Genomic DNA, 18,088 nt, shown 5'->3' on the forward strand with positions numbered 1-18,088 from the left:
CTCAACCACTGCGCCACCAGGGAAGCCCTGGCCTTGCCTTTTTATTCTCCAGCTTCTTATGAAATGTTCTTCTTGGTGAAGTTTTTTAGGGAAACTAAATTAGAGTCAGGAGATTGTATAATGAAACAGAAACGGCGTGGAGGCAATGGGACAGTCCCAAGGGGTCGTCCCATCAAGGCATAGTAGGCTGGTGAGTCACTTTCTGCTCTCCACGTGGGTGAGGAACACTGACATAAATAAAGCCCTAGTGATGCAAAAGATTTAGCAGCTTAGAGCCAGGAGTCAGCTCTTTATTGTCATCATTGCTGTGCCATGAAGCAGGGTGAAAAGGCAGGCAAAATGAAGCAAAAATCCCAGATCCTTTTCGTTTCAATGAACAAAACATATTTCGACCAAGCTCATGCATCCCAGAAGGAAAGCCATAGGTGTCAGGCATGAAGGAGATACCCAAGTAGGGAAGCACAGTAACTGATAGTCGCAATATCATTTATTGAGCACGTACTATGTGCCGGGCCCAGTGCCACGGGATTTATGTGATGCATCTCATTTCATCCCCATGACCACTCTGTGGTTACTCTCATCCCTGCTACTCCTGCAGCATGAGGAAAGGGAGGCTGAGAGAGGTTAAGTAACTTGCCTAAGAGCACACAGGAGGAAAGCAGTGAATCCTGCTTGGCTGAGGGAAGGTCTGACTCCAGCTCAGAGGGCTGTTGGCTTTGTGAACATCATCTCTGAACCGTGTCAAGTGAGAAGTGTTTTCTCCTGCTGTTCAGACAGGACAGTGATGATGTTAATAATAATTATTATTATATTCATATCAGTCCGTAGTCTCTTATCTAATATCCTTGGGGCCAGATGTGTTTTGTCACATTTTTCTCTAGTGTTCATCCGTGGTATCTCCCACTCCAGTCCATCTGTTAGCTTTGGGGTTATGGTCAAGGTGAGGTCGCTGTGGAATGTTAAGATCCACATCTTCATAGTTTTAAGTTAGATGAGTAGGAGGTCCTAACAAAGAGGCCAAGTGTATATACGTGTGTGTGTGTGTGTGTGTGTGTGTGTGTGTGTGTGTGTGTGTGTGTGAGAGAGAGAGAGAGAGAGAAGAGGGGTGGAGAGAGGGTTAGGTAGGTGGTGGGGATATGGATGGAGAGAGAGAAAGAGGGAGGGGAGGGGAGAGGGAGAGAGAGGATACATGGGCGAGCAAGCTAGAGGAGATGGTGGGGGTGAGATTTATTTACTAAGCAAACCCTTGTTGTTTGCCTACTGGGTATTGAAGTACTGTGGGGATACAAAGCTGAATAAAGACGCAGCCTCGTCCTCAAGGGGTTATCTAGTTGAGCCTAAATTAAGATTATTTTATTCACACACCAGAAAATTTGGACCTTTAAAAAGTTAGGTTGTACATGTTGCTTTGCAGTCAATCCCTGTGCCATATGACCTTTCTTGAAAGAGTTTATGAGTCATTTAGCTTCTGTTTGCAAACAATTGGCTAGTTTGAGCACTTCCATCAATAAAACCCCCAGTACTCTATGGTCTGTTTTTGAACAGCCTTTCTGTGCCTGGAGAGTTCTTGTTAAGGACTGCTGCAAAACGAGGACTGCTAGGTCAGAACTAAGCGCTCATGCTTCTGATGTTGCCTGTTGAAGTACAGGATGCCAGCCTCTGGGGGCTGAGCAGCTGTGGGACTTTGGGGGAACATCTCCAGTGCATCTATTTGGGGAGCTTATTTTTGCCCATTTAGCCAGTTTGTATTCTCACTTTCATCCTGGCCTCTGTCCTGATTCAAATTCTGTATTTCTGGGCATTCTGATAATATTTCCCAATCTTTCAAAGAGAGGCAGCTGGATAGCTTTCTTCCTTCCAAATGGTTCTTTCATGTGGAGCATCAGGCAGAACCGTCCACCTAAAGGGGGCTATCAATATTTATAGCCTATCATGGGGAGACTTAAATGGCATGCTTCAATCCATCTATAATCAATCCAGCCCAGCTGCCTGAATATTTCAGAATTGTATTTTGGGAGATGTATGTTCTATACGTTAGGTTTGAAAAAGTCTCTGATATTCTCAAGAGAAGTCTTTGCAGATTCTCCCGTTTAATAAACAGATTACCTCACGGTTTTATACTTGATAGTTTTCTGAATACTGCCAGGCTCCTACCACTCTGGCTTCCTTTCTGGGTCAAAGGTGATAGTCCTTGGTTAGCAATTTCTTCTTCTTTTTTTGTATTTTATTTTATTTATTTTTTTATACAGCAGGTTCTTATTAGTTATCCATTTTACACATATTAGTGTATATATGTCAATCCCAATCTCCCAATTGATCACAACACCCCTCCCCCGCTGCTTTCCCCACTTGGTGTCCATATATTTGTTCTCTACATCTGTTTCTCTGTACAAGTTCATCTGTACCATTTTTATAGGTTCCACATACATACGTTAAATACGATATTTGTTTTTCTCTTTCTGACTCACTTCACTCTGTATGACAGTCTGTAGATTCATCCACGTCTCTACAAATAACCCAATTTCATTCCTTTTTATGCCTGAGTAATATTCCATTGTATATATGGACCACGTCTTCTTTATCCATTCATCTGTCAATGGGCATTTAGGCTGCTTCCGTGACCTGGCTATTGTAAATAGTGCTGCAATGAACACTGGAGTGCATGTGTCTTTTTGAATTATGGTTTTCTCTCGGTATACACCCAGTAGTGGAATTGCTGGGTCATATGGTAATTCTCTTTTTAGTTTTTTAAGGAACCTCCATACTGTTCTCCATAGTGACTGTATCAATTTACATTCCTACCAGCAGTGCAAGAGGGTTCCCTTTTCTCTACACCCTCTCCAGCATTTCTTGTTTGTAGATTTTTTGATGATGCCCATTCTAACTGGTGTGAGGTGATACCTCATTGTAGTTTTGATTTGCATTTCTCTAATAATTAGTGATGTTGAGCAGCTTTTCATGTGCCTCTTGGCCATCTGTATGACTTCTTTGGAGAAATGTCTATTTAGGTCTTCTGCCCATTTTTGGACTGGGTTGTTGGTTCTTTTAGTATTGAGCTGCATGAGCTGTGTATATATTTTGGAGATTAATCCTTTGTCCATTGATTCGTTTGCAAATATTTTTTTTCTTAATTTTTTTTTTTTTTTTTTTTGCAGTATGCGGGCCTCTCACTGTTGTGGCCTCTCCTGTTGTGGAGCACAGGCTCCGGACGCGCAGGCTCAGTGGCCATGGCTCACGGGCCTAGCCGCTCCACAGAATGTGGGATCTTCCCAGACTGGGGCACAAACCCATGTCCCCTGCATCGCCAGGTGGACTCTCAACCACTGCGCCACCAGGGAAGCCCCGTTTGCAAATATTTTCTTCCATTCTGAGGGTTGTCTTTTCGTCTTGTTTGTAGTTTCCTTTGCTTTGCAAAAGCTTTTAAGTTCCATTAGGTCCCATTTGTTTATTTTTTTTTATTTTTATTTTTTTTCTTTTTTGCAGTACGCGGGCCTCTCACTGTTGTGGTCTCTCCCGTTGCGGAGCACAGGCTCCGGACGTGCAGGCCCAGCGGCCATGGCTCACGGGCCTAGCCACTCCGCGGCATGTGGGATCTTCCCGGACCGGGGCACGAACCCGTGTGCCCTGCATCGGCAGGCGGACTCTCAACCACTGCGCCACCAGGGAAGCCCTATTTTTGTTTTTATTTCCATTACTCTTGAGGTGGATCAAAAGAGGTCTTGCTGTGATTTATGTCGAAGAGTGTTCTTATGTTTTCCTTTAAGAGTTTTATAGTATCCAGTCTTACATTTAGGTCTCTAATCCATTTTGAGTTTATTTCTGTGTATGGTGTTAGGGAGTGTTCTAATTTCATTCTTTTACATGTAGCTGTCCAGTTTTCCCAGCACGACTTATTGAAGAGACTGTCTTTTCTCCATTGTATATCCTTACCTCCTTTATCATAGATTAGTTGACCATAGGTGTGTGGGTTTATCTCTGGGCTTTCTGTCCTGTTCCATTGATCTATATTTCTGTTTTTGTGCCAGTACCATGTTGTTTTGATTGCTGTAACTTTGTAGTATAGTCCGAAGTCAAGGCGTCTGATTCCTCCAGCTCCGTTTTTTTCCTTCAAGACTGCTTTGGCTATTCGGGGTCTTTTGTGTCTCCATACAAATTTTAAGATTTTTTGTTCTAGTTCTGTAAAAAATGCCATTAGTAATTTGATAGGGATTGCATTGAATTTGTAGATTGCTTTGGGTAGTATAGTCATTTTTACAATATTGATTCTTCCAATCCAAGAACATGGTATATCTCTCCATCTGTTTGTATCATCTTTGATTTCTTTCATCAGTGTCTTATAGTTTTCTACATACAGGTCTTTTGTCTCCCTAGGTAGGTTTATTCCTAGGTATTTTATTCTTTTTGTTGCAGTGGTAAATGGGAGTGTTTCCTTAATTTCTCTTTCAGATTTTTCATCATTAGTGTATAGGAATTCAAGAGATTTCTGTACATTAGTTTTGTATCCTGCAACTTTACCAAATTCATTGGTTAGCTCTAGTAGTTTTCTGGTGGCATGTTTAGGATTCTCTATGTATAGTATCATGTCATCTGCAAACAGTGACAGTTTTACTTCTTCTTTTGCAATTTGTATTCCTTTTATTTCTTTTTCTTCTCTGATTGCCGTGGCTAGGACTTCCACAACTATGTTGAATAATAGGGGTGAGAGTGGACATCCTTGTCTTGTTCCTGATCTTAGAAGAAATGCTTTCAGTTTTTCACCACTGAGAATGATGTTTGCTCTGTGTTTGTCCTGTATGCCCTTTATTATGTTGAGGTAAGTTCCCTCTATGCCCACTTTCTGGAGAGTTTTTATCATAAATGGGTGTTGAATTTTGTCAAAAGCTTTTTCTGCATCTACTGAGATGATGATATGGTTTTTCTTCTTCAGTTTGTTAATATGGTGTTTCACATTGATTGATTTGCATATATTGAAGAATCCTTGCATCCCTGGGATAAATCCCACTTGATCATGGTGTATGATCCTTTTAATGTGTTGTTGGATTCTGTTTGCTAGTATTTTGTTGAGGATTTTTGCATCTATATTCATCAGTGATATTGGTCTGTAATTTTCTTTTCTTGTAGTATCTTTGACTGGTTTTGGTATCAGGATGATGGGGGCCTCCCAGAATGAGTTTGGGAGTGTTCCTTCCTCTGCAGTTTTTTGCAAGAGTTTGAGAAGGATGGGTGTTAGCTCCTCTCTAAATGTTTGATAGAATTCACCTGTGAAGCCATCTGGTCCTGGACTTTTGTTTGTTGGAAGATTTTTAATCACAGTTTCAATTTCAGTGCTTGTGATTTGTCCATATTTTCTATTTCTTCCTGGTTCAGTCTTGGAAGTTTATACCTTTCTAAGAATTGTCCATTTCTTCCAGGTTGTCCATTTTATTGCCATAGAGTATTGCCATAGAGTTACTTGTAGTAGTCTCTTAGGATGCTTTGTATTTCTGTGGTGCCTGTTGTAACTTCTCCTTTTTCATTACTGATTTTATTGATTTGAGTCTTCTCCCTCTTTTCTTGATGACTCTGGCTAATGGTTTATCAATTTTGTTTATCTTCTCAAAGAACCAGGTTTAAGTTTTATTGATCTTTGCTATTTTCTTTGTTTCTATTCATTTATTTCTGCTCTGATCTTTATGGTTTCTTTCCTTCTGCTAACTTTGGGTTTTGTTTGTTCTTCTTTCTCTAGTTCCCTTAGGTGTAATGTTAGATTGTTTATTTGAGATTTTTCTTGTTTCTTGAGGTAGGCTTGTATTGCTATAAACTTCCCTCTTAGAATTGCTTTTGCTGCATCCTATACATTTTGGATCATTGTGTTTTCATTGTCATTTGTCTCTAGGTATTTTTTGATATCCTCTTTGAGTTCTTCAGTGATCTCTTGGTTATTTAGTAACATATTGTTTAGCCTCCATGTGTTTGTGTTTGTTACAATTTTTTTCCCTGTAATTGATTTCTAATCTCCTAGCGTTGTGGTCAGAAAAGATGCTTGATATGATTTCAATTTTCTTAAATTTACTGAGGCTTTATTTGTGACCCTAGATGTCATCTATCCTGGAGAATGTTTCATGGACACTTGAGAAGAAAGTGTAATCTGTTGTTTTTGGATGGAATGTCCTATAATTATCAATTAAATCTATCTGGTATGTTGTGTCATTTAAAGCTTGTTTCCTCATTAATTTTCTGTTTGGATGATCTGTCCATTGGTGTAAGTGAGGTGTTAAGGTCCCCCACTATTATTGTGTTACTGTTGATGTCCTCTTTCATAGCTGTTAGCAGTTGCCTTATGTATTGGGGTGCTAATATGTTGGGTGCATATATATTTATAATGGTTACATCTTTTTCTTGGATCGATCCCTTGATCATTATGTAGTGTCCTTCCTTGTCTCTTGTAACATTCTTTATTTTAAAGTCTATTTTATCTGATATGAGTATTGCTACTCCAGCTTTCTTTAGATTTCCATTTTCATGGAATATCTTTTTCCATCCCCTCACTTTCTGTCTGTATGTGTCCCTAGGTCAGAAGTGGGTCTCTTGTAGACAGCATATATATGGATCTTGTTTTTGTATCCATTTAGCGAGCCTGTGTCTTTTGGTTGGAGCATTTAATCCATTCACATTTAAGGTAATTATTCATATGTATGCTCCTCTTACAATTTTCTTAATTGTTTTGGGTTTATTTTTTATTTTTTTTTTCCCAGTACGCGGGCCTCTCACTGTTGTGGGCTCTCCCGTTGTGGAGCACAGGCTCTGGACGCGCAGGCTCAGTGGCCATGGCTCACGGGCCCAGCTGCTCCGCGGCATGTGGGATCCTCCCGGACCGGGGCACGAACCCGTGTCCCCTGCATCGGCAGGCGGGCTCTCAACCACTGCGCCACCAGGGAAGACCCTGGGTTCATTTTTGTCGGTCCTTTTCTTTTGTGTTTCCCACTTAGAGAAATTCCTTTAGCATTTGCTGTAGAGCTGGTTTGGTGGTGCTGAATTCTCTTAGCTTTTACTTGTCTGTAAAGCTTTTGAGTTCTCCATCAAATCTGAATGAGATCTTTGCCAGGTAGAGTAATCTTGGTTGTAGATTCTTCCCTTTCATCACTTTAAATATGTCATGCCACTCCCTTCTGGCTTGTAGAATTTCTGCTGAGAAATCAGCTGTTAACCTTATGGGAGTTCCCTTGTATGTTATTTGTCGTCTTTCCTTTGCTGCTTTCAGTAATTTTTCTTTGTCTTTAATTTTTGCCAGTGTGATTACTGTGTGTCTCGGCGTGTTTCTCCTTGTGTTTATCCTGTATGGGACTCTCTGTGCTTGGGTGGCTATTTCCTTTCCCATCTTAGGGAAGTTTTCGACTATAATCTGTTCAAATATTTTCTTGGGTCCTTTCTCTGTCTCTTCTCCTTCTGGGACCCCTATAACGCGAATGTTGTTGCGTTTAATGTTGTCCCAGAGGTCTCTTAGTCTGTCTTCATTTCTTTTCATTCTTTTTTCTTTATTCTGTTCTGCAGCAGTGAATTCCACCATTCTGTCTTCCCGGTCACTTATCCATTCTTCTGCCTCACTTATTCTGCTGTTGTTTCCTTCTAGTGTATTTTTAATTTCAGTCATTGTATTGTTCACCTCTGTTTGTTCTTTAATTTGTCTAGGTCTTTGTTAAACATTTCTTGCATCTTCTCGGTCTTTGCCTCCATTCTTTTTGCGAGGTCCTGGATCATCTTTACTATCATTATTCTGAATTCTTTTTCTGGAAGGTTGCTTATCTGCACTTCATTTAGTTGTTTTTCTGGGGTTTTACCTTGCTCCTTCATATGGTACATAGCCCTCTGCCTTTTCATTTTGTCTGTCTTCCTGTGAATGTTAGCAATTTCTTGACAGAAAAATTGCCTTTTCTTATTATGGGAGTCCTAGGGGATTCATCTATTCACATCTTCAGTATTTATTGATTACTTAATCTTTATTGGTTACTCTTTTATATCCTCAGCAAAAGCAAATAAGGCCTCTGCTATCTTGAATCTTACATTCTAGTAAGAATAAATAGGCAAGAAACATATAAACTAAACACACACACACACACACACACACACACACACACACTGATTCATTAGTAATAAGTGCCACATGGAGAATTAAAACAGAGTGATGTATTAGAGTGGTTGATCATGGAAGGCCTGTCTGAGGAGGTGACATATACATCATGATGTAAATAACGTGATGGAGCTGCCTATGTGAAGATCAGGAGGAAGAACATTACAGGCAAAGGCAGCAGCTGGTGCAAAGGCCCTGGGCCAGTGTGATTGGAGTAGAGAGATCAAAGGAAAGCCCAGAAGGAGATGAGAGTAAAGCAGTGGTCACAACTCATATTGGGATTTGGGACAGGTAAAGAGATTGGATTTTATTCTAAATGCAGTGGAGGCCTTGGAGAGTTTGAAGTCTTGGGTGACATGATCTGGTTTGTAATCTTAATAGTTCCTTGTGGTTACTTTGTGGAGAATGAAATGGAAAGTAGTGTGAGTGAAAGCTGGGAGACCAATGGGAAGGCTTCTGTTGTTGTTGAGATAAAAGATGATTGAGAGGAGTGAAGATGGAGCAAAGTGGAGGAGTTCAAGATACGTCTGGGAGGCACACTGGCAGAACTAACTGATGGATTGGATCTGGGGGGTGAGGGACAGAGAAGAAAAAAGGATGACTATGTGCTTTGGGCTCGAGCAACTCAGTCGATGGTTATGCTGTTGATCAAATAAGAGAGTAGCAGAACTGGTGGTGAAAATCAAGAGTTCTATCTTGGGTTTTTAAAAAAATTTATTTTATTGATATATAGTTGATTTACAATGTTGTATTAATTTCTGCTGTACAGCAAAATAATTCACTTATATATATATAATACACACATACACACACACTCACACACACACATTCTTTTCCATTATGGTTTATCACAGGATATTGAATATAGTTCCCTGTGCTATACAATGGAACTTTGTCGTTTATCCATTCTCTATATAATAGTTTGTATCTGCTAACCCCAAACTCTCAATCCTTCCCTCCCCCCACCCTTGGCAACCACAAGTCTGTTCTCTATGTCTGTTTTGTAGATAAGTTCATTTGTGTCATATTTTAGATTCCACCTATAAGTGATATCATTTGGTATTTGTCTTTCTCTTTCTGACTTCACTTAGTGTGCTAATCTCTAGGTCCATCCATGTTGCTGCATATGGCATTATTTCATTCTTTTTTATGGCTGACCGCTACATTCCATTGTATATATGTACCACATCTTTATCCATTCATCTGTTGATAGACATTTAGGTTGCTTCCATGTCTTGGCTATTGTGAATAGCGCTGCTGTGAATATAGGGGTGCACATATCTTTTTGAATTATAATTTTGTCTGGATATATGCCCAGGAGTGGGATTGCTGGATCATGTGGCAACTCTATTTTTAGTTTTTTTTTTGAGGAACTTCCATACTATTCTCCATAATGGCTGCACCAATTTACATTCCTACCAACATTGTAAGAGGGTTCCCTTTTCTCCACACCCTCTCCAGTATTTGTTATTTGTAGACTTTTTAATGATGGCCATTCTGCTTTCTGCCTGTGGACGCCACCGAGTAAGCATCATTGATGTCTCCCCCCAGCTCCACTGCCATCATGTCTAAGTCAGAGTCTCCCAAAGAGCCCGAACAGCTGCGGAAGCTCTTCGTCGGAGGTTTGAGCTTTGAAACAAGTGATGAGAGCCTGAGGAGCCATTGTGAGCAGTCGGGAGTGTGCACAGACTGTGTGGTAATGAGGGATCCAAGCACCAGGCACTCCAGAGGCTTCCGGGTTGTCATGTATGCTACTCAAGGCCACACGAGGTGGATGGAAGAGTTGGGGAACCAAAGAGGGCCATCTCAAGAGAAGATTCTCAAAGACCTGGTGCCCACTTAACTGTGAAAAAGATTTTTGTTGGTGGCATTAAAGAAGACACTGAAGAACATCACCTAAGAGATTATTTTGAACAGTATGGAAGTGATTGAAATCATGACTGACCAAGGCAGTGGCAAAAAGAGAGGCTTTGCTTTCGTAACCTTTGATGACCATGACTCCATAGACAGGATTGTCAGTCAGAAATACCACACTGTGAATGGCCACAACTGTGAACAAAGGAAAGCCCCATCTCAGCAAGAGATGGCTAGTGCCTCATCCAGCCAAAGAGGTCGAAGTGGTTCTGGAAGCTTTGGTGGTGGTCGTGGAGGGGGTTTTTGTGGGAATGACAGCCTTGGTCATGGAGGAAACTTCAGTGGTCGAGCTGGCTTTGGTGGCAGCCGTGGTGGTGGTGGCTATGGTGGCAGTGGGGATGGCTGTAATGGATTTGGTAATGATGGGAGCAATTTTGGAGGTGGTGGAGGCTACAATGATTTTGGCATTTACAACAATCAATCTTCAGATTTTGAACCCATAAAAGGAGGAAACTTTGGAGGCAGAAGTGCTGGCCCCTATGGTGGTGGAGGTCAGTACTTTGCCAAACCATGAAACCAAGGTGGCTATGGCTGTTCCAGCAGCAGCAGGAGCTATGACAGTGGCAGGAGGTTTTGATTACCGCCAGGAAACAAAGCTTAGCAGGAGAGGAGAGCCAGAGAAGTGACAGGGAAGCTACAGGTTTGTGAACTCAGTCAAGCACAGTGGTGGCAGGGCCTAGCTGCTACAAAGAAGACATGTTTTAGACAATACTCGTGTATGGGCAAAAAAACTCGAGGACTGTATTTGTGACTAATTGTATAACAGGTTATTTTAGTTTCTGTTCTGTGGAAAGTGTAAAGCATTCCAACAAAGGGTCTTAATGTAGTTTTTTTTTTTTTTTTTGCGCCCATGCTGTTGATCGTTAAATGTAATAGTCTGATCATGGTGCTGAATAAATGTGTCTTTAAAAAAAAAAAATGATGGCCATTCTGACTGGTGTGAGGTGATCCCTCATTGTTGTTTTGATTTGCATTTCCAAGAGTTCTATTTTGAATGCTAAGTTTGATATCATTAGACATTTGGATATAAGAGTCTCGGGTTCCAGAGAGAAGTCAGGACTGGAGATACAAATTTGGGCTTCATTGGAAATGATATTTAAAGCCATAGGGTGGGGTCCAGCTACCCGTCCTTAGCAAGATAAAATGTTTAGAGGTCAAGAGAAGAGGAAGAGCCAGCAAAGTTTAAAAAGGGATGGGCAGTGAAGTAGGAACACCTGGAGAGTGCTATCACGGAAATTAAGGGAAATGTTTTGACAAGGATAGAATATCACCTGTGTCAAACGCTGTTGTAAGATAAAGCTAGAAAAATGGCCAGTGAATTGGGTGACCTTGAAGTCACTGGTGATCTTGAGAAGAGAGGTTTCAGTGAAACAGTGGAATGGAAGCCCTGGTGGAGAGAGGTGAGGAGAGATTGGGAGGAAGGAAGGAGAGACATTGACTAGAAACAGCTCTTTCAAGAAGTTTAGCTACTCACCTGGGAGTCGGGAAACCTGCATTCCAACCCTGTATCTGCTGCGTTGTACCTTCGTGATAATTGTTTATGTGCCTGTCTTAAATTCCATTAGAAGGGGCAAGAACTTTGACTTCGATTTTCCTAGTATTTGCAGAGTTCCTGGCACACAGTAGGCGCTGAATCATATTTGTTGAATGAATGGATCAATGGATTAAGGAATATCCTTATTCCATTGGAGTAGAAACACTTTAGGCTCAAGACAGTGTCTGATTCATCTTCCTCAGGCTCATGTACACTAGTGGGAATGCAAAAATATCCCTGAATGAATAAATGAGTAAATGAATGAGTAAATGAATAAATGAATAAATGAGTCTGGTAAATTTGGGAGTAGAGTAGGGGAGCTTGGTGTGGAAAGGTCAGGGATCGGGGCTGTTTAGACCAGGATTCCCGTAGGATTGGGGAAGGGCACAGAAAGCTCTGTTAAGACAGAAGCCAGGGGACAGGACACAGATTCTGTTTCTGTGACTCCTAACTGTGGCCTTGCGTAAGTCACTGTACCTTATTTCTAAACCTCGTTCCTCATGCATGGTAGAAATATCTCCATGAAGTTAACATAAGGAATAAATGAGATTATATACTTGAGGAGTTTAGCCAAGAGCCTGACTCATATAAAACAACCACTGATTGAGAGCATTGTTATTATTACTAATATTAATATTAATAATAGCTGTGCCAGGGAATTGAGTTCTACCAGCTAGTCAGGGCAGCTCTCTGGGACTGGAAAGTTGTTTGAATGGGAAGGTTCACTGATGCCCTTTCTGAGTCTTTTCTTCTTTCATCCTAAAAGGAAAAAGCATCAATAAATCAAGTTTGCCTTTAGGAAAAGTCTATATGGGGTCTTGATGAGGCTTCAGGGAATGCCAGCCTGCCTGCAAACCACCCTACCTGTCCAGTGATGCCAGAAATAGGGGCCAAGGTCAGTTCCATGATTTCCTTCAGATGCTGCTTGAGGCACGTCAGGGACTTGAGTTCATTCATGCCGAGGTGCGCTCAGTGGGTCAGTCGGGAAGGATAAATGACTGGTACCTTGTATGATGTTGCAGAGAATGGGGAGGGGAGGGTTTGTGGTGCACCGTCACTCCTCAGATAACATCCTAGCTGTCTCCTGCGCTTGCCCTTTCCTCTGTGTACTTTGTATGTGTCACAGGAAGTATAGGGGCTGCTTCTGTTTTCCTGCATATACCATGTCCTCCTTTGCTTCCATGTCCCAGTACATTCTGTTTCCTCTGCCTAGAATGCCCTCCTCTTTTCTGCCTATTTCCCAAGCATTCTTCATGACGCAGCGAAAGTGTCATGGTCTCCAGGAGGCTGTCCCTGACACCTTGGTCTGGCTTAGGTGCTCCTCCCAGGCTCTCCCTGACCACTCTGAGCTTCCTTCTCTATCACCATCAGGCTGAAATGTAGTTGATTATATTTCTCTGTCCCCCACACATCAAGTGCTGAGGTTCGTGGGGACAGAGACATCTTATTCATCTCTGTTTGCTTCCAGCTTCTGTTGGTATGTGGAAAGTTTCAATAAATATTGGCTGGAGAAGTGAACGAACGAACGAATGAATGAATGAAACTGGCAACAATTGACTATTTAATTGTGTCTTGAGTATGAAACAGGAAGGGAAAATGAAAGAGGGACATAGAAGCCACACCATTTATGACACAGTTCTGCTTCGGCGGGTCTTGTTTCCTTACTCCCTTGAGTGGGTACCTCATCATAGCTGCCAGAGCCTTTTTTCTATATCTTTGAAGGCACAGTTCTGCTTCTCATGGCTTATGAAGATGCTGTGGATTTCATTTCCAGGATGTCCTGTCACCAAGGTCTCCCTGTAAGGAGGGTCAGTATAATAGGGTTTTTACCTGCAGAGCGTATTATATGAGCGTCCCCAGCAGCCTTATTGGGTTAGCTTCCAAGCCCCAGGGGCAAGATTAGACACTGGAGACAGTATGATGGGATGCACTACAGCCACAGATATTTCAGATATACTTGTACAAAAAGAAATCATGTTTTGAATCTAACCTTGCCTCCAGAACCTCTCATTGCTCCATCTTTGGTGAGTCTGAGGCATTTTTCCATTTACATGCTGGTTCCTGTCTTGATTCTTCTTCCAGGGAATAGCTCCTACCCTGGTAAATTCCCAGGAGACTGTTACATTCCCCTCAGATATCATTTGTGTGTAGCCTTGTGATAGATTATAGAAATGGCTCCCAGCTCTTCCCATGTCTGTTGTGCCTTTCAAGTGTGACTTTACATCCCTTCCCATGTTGACTCTTGGCGTGGCCGTCTAACTTGCTTTGGCTGATGGGACTTTAGCAAACATGGTGTAGGCAGAGACTTGGAATTTGCCTTCTTTTGCTGGTTTTGGGAACCCTGTGACTGCTATCATGTGAGGAAGCCCAGGCTGGACAACGAGAGACCCAGGGCTTAGTCCTCCGACTTCCCTGGCTGCCAGTTACCACGCAGGTGAATGAAGCCATCCTAAACTACTCAGGCACCAGCAGGTCTACCACCTGACCACAGACATAAGAAAACCCACCCGAGATGGACTGACGTTGCCTGGCCCAGAACGGCCCCCCTAACCTGCCAATAGGGAGCTGAATAAATGGCTGGTGTTTAACCACATGGTTTTCGATTAGTTTTTACACAGCAAAGGCTAACCGACAGCAAGCCTTTAGTATTTTGACCCTCCTTTCCCCTGAATTTATGTTCCCATGTTGATTTGTTTGTGTTATAGCACAATGTCCATAATGTTCTCTGGATGACTGTTTATAAGTCTACCTTCCCAGCAGACCTTGGATACTCCAAAAGCAGCAGTGGTGTCCGGAGGGCTAATAGGATTTGCTCACCTAAGGCCTATCCCAGCGCCTGGACCAAGAACGCACTCTGGAAATGTGGACGGGCCAGATGAGAATGTGCAGCTCAGTTGTGATGTCTTTGGGTCTTGGCTTCTGTGTCACCAACAGTCTCTTCACTTATTTCTTCCCCACTCCCCAGCTAGGAATCCAAAACCTGATGTTTGCTATACTCGTGACATTTTGTATTTTCACATTCTCTTTTATAGTTATGGTGGTCTTTTTCCCATCCTTATCCTATCTTTGTGTATCTATAGATAATAAAGTCCCCCAAGTTTTTAAAAATAGGATTATATAGTCATAAAAGATGCTGCTGGAATAAATCCTTTTGATGGAATCCAAGTTTCCTTTTTCTAAATTACAGTTTTCAAATGGCATTACATGATGATTGATTTATATTTTCTTTGATTTTATTTTCAATGTGGAAGATTTATATTTTCAAAATGAACAGTTTTTACACTGAAAGCTATTAATTTCATCTTGTCTAAGGTGATAACTTCAAACAAATCCGTTTAATGTGTAGCTTCGGTAAAAATCTATGATTGATTGTTGGCATTTTGGGAACCCTAGAAAGTCAGTCATATGAAGGAGTCCTTCAGAGTCAGAATGAAGGAAGAGGAAGGTAACTCAGGTAATAGTCATTAACAACTCCCCAAGAAATTTTTGTTGGATAAATGCCCAGTGGAGGATTAAATGTTGCCTTGTATCAGTCAGACTCTGGGCTACATGCTGACCGTCTCTTCGGATCTTCCCAACAGCCCCATGCACTAGGTTCTATTATCACCATTTTACAAACGAGGAGAGGCTTAGAGAGTTTAATCAGGTTACCCAGAGTCAGAACCTGGAATCAAACTTGGGTGTATCTGATTTCAGCGCTGGCGTCTTAACTCTTATGCTTCACCGAGAAGTGGATAGAAAATATGGTCTATTCCTTTTAGGTCATGTATCCTCTTTTAAAGATAAAAATCAGATAACATATCTAGACCTTTGAAGTTCATCTAGGAGCATGATATCAGCACCTTGAAATATTCTGTACAGTGATAGCATAGGGACCGACCTTGGTGTGTATGTTGCTCCATACCCATTCCTAACTGCCCAGAAGTTCCAGGTTTGGCATGTCAGTGGTCAAATTAACAGACAAACAGAATCAGTGAGTGTTAAAACTGGAAGGGACCTGTGCTAGTTCCCATCTCCAGGTCTTACTCTCTACCCTTCTCCACTCTGTTCTCTTCCCTGGGAAACTGATATGTTCTTTGACTTCTTGTTGAGTTCAGCCAATGGCAAGTCCAGGGAAGGATATCAAAGGGAGATCCAGCCCTTCCTGCAAGGTGATCACCTTGCACTGACTGTGCCCCTTGATGGGAAGTCACTGCTCCTCTCAAGGTGGCCCTTGCTACATGACTCCTTCCTTTTGGGTCCTGTAACTGCCTCCTTCCCTGCTGCCTTTGGACCTGGGATGGTGATTATTCTTCTGTGGCTGCCCTGTCCTTTGTAGTTTCCCTACCTCCTGCCCATACCTCCGTAAATAGTCACCTTGAATTATCCTAATTTGAGTCTATTTCTTGCTGAGACCCTGACTGATAGAGAATTCTAGAGATTATGTAGTCCAACCTTTACATTCTATAAAGAGAAAACTGAAGCACAGAGAAAGTAAGTACCTGTTGAAACAACTAAGTGGCAGAACCAGAACTTGGAAGGCACACTGGACTGACTTGTCCAGTGACTCCAGTGACAGAAGACAGTGACTGGCACAACATAAGTTGAGGAAGTTGTTCATTTATTTCCCTTTTTTGTAGAGCAACTTTTCTGGGTCACATCTTCCTGTGATGACTTTGGGCCATGTCATTGCTCAACTGCACTTGGGCAACTTCTCAGCTATGACTTTTGCCTTACCTTGGGTGCTCTAGAATAAAAAAATTCATGAATAGTCTTCTGTGTTTATCTGGTTACAAATTGAAAAGCAGTGTAGGCGGGTGGTTTGTGTGCGATTGTAATTAATGTCTTTCAGGGTAAATGCTTTTTGTTCTTTAGGAAAGGCAGGATTTTCATCAGCTTAATAACATCCACAAACCAATATGGCAGTGAATCAGGTTCTTACCGTCAAGGGAAGAATATCATTACACTGTTTATTGATACCAATTATTGAACTGTATTCAAGCTGTAATTACTGAAACTTGGCTTTTGTCAATGCACTAGCACAAGATAAATAGTCAATAAATAAAAGTCTGTTGAATTATTGAATGAATGAATATTCTTATTGTTTAGTGGGAGATGGTTTAAAGTTAGCAGTAGCACCTAATCTGTCTAGAGCAGGGCTTCATTCTTTGACCTCTCAGGTGTTCTCTGTTGGCTATTGAAATCTGATAAATTAATTAAAATTTTATTGACGCCCTTTTTTTTCTTGTTCCTTTTCCATACCTGTGTTGATATAGAAAGAGCACTGCTTTCAGAATGGAAAGGCCCTGCTTTTTGTTCTCATTCTGTGACTTCCTTAGTAACTGTAAGGTATCATTTCACTCTCCCCGTTGTGAAGTTGGGTTGGTAATACCTTTCTCTTAGGGTATTTTGGTGGTAAAAATAAAAATGTATATGCAAGAGTGCTTTTCTTGTAAGTTGTGGAGATTGTTGCTTTTACTGTAGTATTAGGGTGTTACAGCTGTTCTTTGAAACAACAGACTTGGCAGGACTGTGGGGTCTGTGTTGATGTTTTAATCCTTGTGTGTACTAGTTCAGATGCTTGGGATCCTCTCCCGGTATCTGTAAAAGTCACTTGTAGTGCTTATGATTCTAAAGAAATAACTCAAGAAAATGATCAGAAACCACATTTCCTATAGTGGATATTCCCCTTTTGTGGGTTGGGTCGTTCTAAGAGCCTCCAAGTCCTTGCTCCAAATAATAATGGTCTGAATTCATGTTCAGTTCCTCTTCTCATCAACTCTTTCCCCCGCAACATCTCTTTCAATGTGTTGGGGTCCTTCCTTCCCTCTTTGCCCACACCCTCCAATAACAAAAACAAAACCTAAAAGCCGGTACTCTCTTTTTTTTTTTTTTTTTTTTTTGCGGTACGCGGGCCTCTCACTGTTGTGGCCTCTCCCATTGCGGAGCACAGGCTCCGGACGCGCAGGCTCAGCGGCCATGGCTCACGGGCCCAGCTGCTCCGCGGCATGTGGGGTCCTCCCGGACCGGAGCACAAACCCGCGTCCCCTGCATCGGCAGGCGGACTCTCAACCACTGCACCACCAGGGAAGCCCAAGCCGTTACTCTCTTAATCTGCCTGGGAACAACTTAAAAGATCTGTATTATTTTATTATGTGGAACAATTTGTTTCCTTTCAGCCCCTTTCTCTCTCATCAGATTAGCCTAGAACCTTCCCTTTCACGACCTAGAATGACTTTTTCCCCCAGAGGTGAATTCTTCACTTTCTTAGAACACAGAAGCAGCTGGAGTAAATGTTTCCCCCTTTTTCAAAATAGGAGATTTTCCTTCCTGATAAATATAGATGTAGTTATGATTAATAAAATGCAAATTTACTTAAGAGCATTTAAGCTATCATAGCTTTTCGTCATTCTGTATTTTTTCAGACAACCGATACTAAAAGTACAATTACTACTAAGTGTGGGCTTGAAAAATGTTTTGACATTTAAAAGGGGTCCTCATTTTTGAAGGAGGATAGGAATCCCTGGGATATACCTTTTAGGTTGTGAGATACT

The 18,088-nt window shown here is 41.6% G+C and overlaps 1 protein-coding gene and 1 pseudogene across 3 annotated transcripts in view; both read left to right on the top strand.

The window, feature by feature from the left end:
- Nucleotides 1–18,088, top strand: part of HTR7 (5-hydroxytryptamine receptor 7) — a 92,802-nt gene that overhangs the window by 12,050 nt on the left and 62,664 nt on the right. The window lies entirely within an intron of this gene.
- Nucleotides 9,672–10,901, top strand: LOC137208442 (heterogeneous nuclear ribonucleoprotein A1-like; annotated as a pseudogene).

The sequence above is a fragment of the Pseudorca crassidens genome, chromosome 16 (assembly GCF_039906515.1).
Source record: "Pseudorca crassidens isolate mPseCra1 chromosome 16, mPseCra1.hap1, whole genome shotgun sequence".
In the NCBI taxonomy this organism is placed as follows: Eukaryota; Metazoa; Chordata; class Mammalia; order Artiodactyla; family Delphinidae; genus Pseudorca; species Pseudorca crassidens.